The following is a 6,299-nucleotide window of genomic DNA, read 5'->3' on the forward strand; positions in this document are numbered from 1 at the left end:
CAAGTTTGACCCATCCCCTTATCGTTAAACCACTTACTGGTAAAGAAAAGTACACAAAACAATCGAATTATCCAAAAATATAAATGTATATTTCAGACTGAAGTGTTTTTCCATTGCTCTGTGTGCAGGCGTCACCCAGCGATGAGCTGATGGAAATCTTCTCCATGCGGCTGGAGGGGCCTCTGACGAGCAGCCAGACAGCTGCCAGCTGCCAGCCAGGTGAGTCACATGTCCTGCTCAACTACAACCTCTGTCAATGGACTAATATTCTACTTTAGTATCAAAGTCAAGTGCTGTGCAGTGTGTAATGTGTAGCCTATCTCAAGTCAGTGATGCTGTGATCTGTTGCTCCGGTAAAAGGGACTGGAGAATTGTGTCAAGACATTTGACCTCTGACCTTTGAACCTGTCTGTGCCAGAGAAGCACAGCAGCTGCAAATGAAGGAAGTCCCCCCCCCCCCTCTCTTTCTCTCTCTCTCTCTCTCCAGTCAATTCAATTCAATTCAATTCAAGGTGCTTCATTGGCATCAAATACAAAAGTACATTCACTACCATTGTATGGAGGAACACATGGAGAAACATCTGAAAATCACTTATATATATATATATATAGGTATATATATACATTATTTAACAACAAAATAAACTGCAATCTTTTTATTTCTTTTTTTAGTACATCATTTTCTTTATGTTTTATTTTTGTTGTTTTGTTGTTGTGTTTTTTACATTGAAATCCAAAGGATCTATAGGCTATTATGCTGATGGAGCAAAGAAAAGTATATGTTTACCAATAATCATAACTAGGAGACAGGACTTTGATCAAACAGATTCTGTCAATATATAAAAAACCAAGTCTCACTTTTTTAAATCTTTAAAATGTAAAATCTTTAATGGGACGAAGTGGTCACACTAGACACTGACCCCATTAATTCCCCTATGGGGGATCAATAATGCTTTATTGTACACACAACTATATTCCCGTGATGACACTGGCTAAGAAGAACCAACTCTCCATCAAGCTTCAACATTATACAAGTTCATGAGTCTTATGTTCCCTGTGGTGTATATGTTCCCATGGTAAGTAACGCTGGCCATGAACCAAATTTTTAATAACGTTTAAATATCATACAAGTGGGAAGAATGTGCAGTGTTTACTGGGCATCCACATAATCACACAGTTTGTCTCTGTCTCTTTCAACACGCGTTCCGTTCCCACGTTGGAAGATTCACTTTCCCAACCTCAGGGAAGAGCAAGCCTGCTGTCGCTGCTAGAAATAGATCAAAAAACAATCAAATGTTGATGTCTGGAGCTACAAGAAGAAACAGGACGTAGGAATGTCCATTTCTGCATTCTAAACATTTTGGTGATGAGAGCCGGCTGGATGCAAATCAACTGAGCAGAGTCCAACCGGTCAACACAGCCTCAGAAAAGATTGTGAAATGAGAACAAACATCTGAAACAGAGATCATGTGTTGTGGACACTGGACACAAATTATGTGAAGATTACGTTCATATGGCCACAACTAGTTCAGGCGCATACATATAATTCCAGTTAAAGTTGAGTTCAAAACAATTATGGTAAGTAATTATATTACAGCAAACATTCTTGCAAACATTCAGCCTACTGCCCTTCAGGCAGTCATGATTGGAGGCCGGGATTGATCCCTCCCTGTCATTAATTCCCTACACTTGTTGGACTAATTAACTGTTGGTTGCATTGCTGTGCCCCACACCTGTAACACCTGTGTCACTGATTGAGGCTATATGAGTGTTGAATCCATTCTCTTCTTGTTGGTTGTAAGCCCTGATGAAGACCGTTTGAGGTCGAAACATGTCGGCGTTTTTATGATGTTTTAGCCATATATAATAAAGGCTTTTTAATCCTACTTCCTCTTGTACTCCTTTGAGTGCCTGGGACCTGCTGTTTTTCAACAATTATGTTAAGGTTTTGGTCATTTCTAAGGAAAGTTTTGGCTGACAATTAAAATTACACCCAGGGAAGAAAACTTACTGGGGAAAAACATGCAGGATTCCCACACTCACTTGGATGTCAGTCAAATTCAAGGATTAAAAATCAGTAAGTTTTAGGGGACAACATGACATTTGACAAAGTGAGGCATCATAGATTATTATTAATGATGATAATAATAATTATTATTAGTAGTAGTAGTAGTAGTATGAATAATAATAATAATAATAATAATAATAATAATAATAATAATACATGTAATTTCAAGGCCATCCATTCATTTTCAAAAACTTTTGCGTCCCTCCAAATCCACCAAATTTAAAAGATTTGAAAGGCCCACAGGAACCCTGCCTATGGTTCTCAGTGGGGTCTGGGGCCCCCTAGTGGACTCTGAGGGGGCTCCAGGGGTCCCCCACTGAAAGGAATACTGTATATAAATGTTCCTATAATTTACTTACAGAGATTGTGTATCAGGTTATCAGAGGAGGTCTACAGGCTGAAACCTATCAGTATTTCACAAGAAAAGAATCAAAGATGTATAATTATGTTGTTTCCTATTCCATAAATCATCTTGCTGTCCCCTCTTCCAATTGTTCTTTCATTTAGAAAGGGCAAAAGCCTGAAAAGTCAACTGGAATCAGTGTTTCCCACAGGATTTTGCGAATTTGTGGTGGGGGGCCGCAGACCCCCTAGGGGGGTTCGGGGGCATGCCCCCCCGCGAGATTTTTTTAAACATTTTAAAGTAAAATGCATGAATTTGGTGTACTTTGAGAAAGCTTAAGAGCAAAATTAAAAGGCTAGATCTATGAAGAACATGTCATCATTACTGTGCTGTGGGTTTACAATGACAAACTAAATTTCTCCCTATAGGTCAGGGATACTCAACTTGCTTTGCCACTTTCGTGAAATGATAGAAGGCGAGGGGCCAGTTAATAAACAAACAATATACATTTTTCTGTAGCGGATTGTAGGTTTTTGGGGTGTCAGCCGGAGTTTAGGCTGACAGTGTTGTGCACACCGGATAGTTAGTTAGGTTAAGTTAGTTAGGTTAAGTACATACATAAGTGCCTGGGTAGCGAGCAGATGGTGGTATTTGACAATTTAGCAGCTAAATCATAGATTATTGAAAGATATTCCATATTCCAGACTGAAATGCTATAACAGAAGTATTGGCCAGAATGACATGAACATTTATTGGACACTTATTCAGCGGATATCTTGCATGTTGCGTTCAGGTGCACTGTAAAAAAAAAAAAAAAAAAAAAAAAAAAAAATTGGTCAACATCTTATTGTGGCGGTCTGACCGCCACAATAAGATGACCGCCGCGGTCAAAATATTATTGTGGCGGCCCGCCACAAATCCCTTTATGTATGGGAAACACTGGGAACTATAAGGGAAGCATCTGCCTCTGCAGTTAATTTCAGAATCAGAGTCAGAATAAGTTCAGTAATAACATGTTTCTCTGTTGACTGTTGTACTGTGGGAAGCTGTGGAAGACAGTATAGAGAGAGGTAATATTACTATTACCTGTCATACTAATAAACAGGAATAGAGAAGAATGGCAGTGGGTTCCAGAGTATTTAAACAGATATGTAATTATGGATCACTTCATCTCTCCTGATTTCTGTAGGCACTCCACATCCAGCCCTGCCTCCCCTTCAGATCCTCTCCAGTTTCCCCGGGCATCCAGCAGGGGGTGCTCCTTACTCGCCTCCTCCCAGCATGCCGTGGGGCAAGCAGGGCCCTGTGGGGGGTGTCCAGTGGGCAGGTCCGGCCGTGGCACCCTGGATCCCCCAGCCCAGAGGCCCGGCGGCGTGGGCCCCAGCGGGTGACGGGCAGTTTCCGGCTTACGGTGTGAACCCTCAGCCTGGGGTCATGTGGGGTCAGATCCCAGCAGGAAGTCCCACTGGAGCCCCCGCTGGCACATGCCCCGCCCCTTTAAACACCCCGTACACTGGAGCCCCCACTGGCACATGCCCCGCCCCTTTAAACACCCCGTACACTGGAGCCCCCACTGGCACATGCCCCACCCCTTTAAACAACCCGTACACTGGAGCCCCCGCTGGCACATGCCCCGCCCCTTTAAACACCCCGTACACTGGAGCCCCCGCTGGCACATGCCCCGCTCCTTTAAACACCCCGTACACTGGCGCCCCCGCTGGCACATGCCCCGCTCCTTTAAACACCCCGTACACTGGAGCCCCCACTGGCACATGCCCCGCCCCTTTAAACACCCCGTACACTGGAGCCCCCGCTGGCACATGCCCCGCCCCTTTAAACACCCCGTACACTGGAGCCCCCGCTGGCACATGCCCCGCCCCTTTAAACACCCCGTACACTGGCGCCCCCGCTGTAAAATGCCCCGCCCCTTTAAACACCCCGTATACTGGAGCCACTGCTGGCACATGCCCCGCCCCTTTAAACACCCCGTACACTGGAGCCCCCGCTGGCACATGCCTCACCCCTTTAAACACCCCGTATACTGGAGCCACTGCTGGCACATGCCCCGCCCCTTTAAACACCCCGTATACTGGAGCCACTGCTGGCACATGCCCCGCCCCTTTAAACACCCCGTACACTGGAGCCCCCGCTGTCACATGCCTCACCCCTTTAAACACCCCGTATACTGGAGCCCCTGCTGGCACATGCCTCACCCCTTTAAACACCCCGTATACTGGAGCCACTGCTGGCACATGCCCCGCCCCTTTAAACACCCCGTATACTGGAGCCCCTGCTGGCACATGCCTCACCCCTTTAAACACCCCGTATACTGGAGCCACTGCTGGCACATGCCTCACCCCTTTAAACACCCCGTATACTGGAGCCACTGCTGGCACATGCCTCACCCCTTTAAACACCCCGTATACTGGAGCCCCTGCTGGCACATGCCCCGCCCCTTTAAACACCCCGTATACTGGAGCCACTGCTGGCACATGCCTCACCCCTTTAAACACCCCGTATACTGGAGCCACTGCTGGCACATGCCCCGCCCCTTTAAACACCCCGTATACTGGAGCCACTGCTGGCACATGCCTCACCCCTTTAAACACCCCGTATACTGGAGCCACTGCTGGCACATGCCTCACCCCTTTAAACACCCCGTACACTGGAGCCCCCGCTGTCACATGCCCTGCCCCTTTAAACAACCCGTACACTGGCGCCCCCGCTGTCACATGCCCCGCCCCTTTATACACCCCGTACACTGGAGCCCCCGCTGTCACATGCCCCGCCCCTTTAAACAACCCGTACACTGGAGCCCCCGCTGTCACATGCCCCGCCCCTTTAAACAACCCGTACACTGGAGCCCCTGCTGGCACATGCCCCGCCCCTTTAAACGCCCCATATGCTGGAGCCCCCATTGGCCCATGCCCTGCCCCTTTAAATCCGTACGCCCCCTCTGGAGGAACAGGAGTGCTGCAGCCACTGTCCCCTGCCACGGACCATCAGCCCTCACTGATATGAACTGGGGCGGACTGGGAAATGGCCGCTGTAGTTTGGCTGCTGGATAAAAGTGAAGATAGCTTTGATGACTTTGCTGTGTTTTTGTTTCATTGTGCTGATATAAATCTCTGAATTGACGCAGTTCTGTTTTTGCGGGGCAAATGGGATTTTTTTCATGCTTACAGTATGCTTGTATTTTCATTTTCCTTACTGCACATGAATCAAAGAATTAAAGTCATGATGAGGCAAAATCTAATTCAGCTGCTCTGGAATATCAACGTCTAACATGTTTACAAATCCAAGTTTGCACTCTCTCATTTACAAAGTCTGATTTTTTTAACTACTACTGGAAAATTAAAACACATGAAACAAGTCGGTCAGTGAGTTATTACTGTAAGTGACTACTTTTTATTGAAACGGTCTTCCTCCATTTTGTCATCTGCTATTGAAGATCTAGATGTAGGCCTATATTTAACTAGTTCTCATCCAAAAGGAAAACTTTCCTGCTTTTGTTTCTTATAATCAGAGCAGATTGCTGGTATATGGTTTTGTTGTTGATGTCAGCACTTGATTCAAATAAATAGTCATGGATTCCTTCAAACCCTCTTGGTATTTTATAAGTTCACATCCTTGGCCGATTTTAGGAAATATCGCGATATCTGGGAAATATCACGATTTAAAAAAATCTACTTTCAGAGGCTGTAGCGGGCTCAGTTTTAAAGCCAGAGAGAAGGCATCGTTGAAGGCATTGGTACCAACCATGTCATGCTAGCTTGTCAGGAAGGTATATAGCTAAATAACGCTCCAAACGCTCTCCGGGGGAGAGTTTCAAGCAGAACTAGGGTTGAATTTAAAATGCGGAAGGGTGGATAAGAAGAAGTAACAAAG

The sequence above is a fragment of the Poromitra crassiceps genome (genome assembly GCF_964638095.1).
Source record: "Poromitra crassiceps genome assembly, chromosome: 12".
NCBI lineage: Eukaryota > Metazoa > Chordata > Actinopteri > Beryciformes > Melamphaidae > Poromitra > Poromitra crassiceps.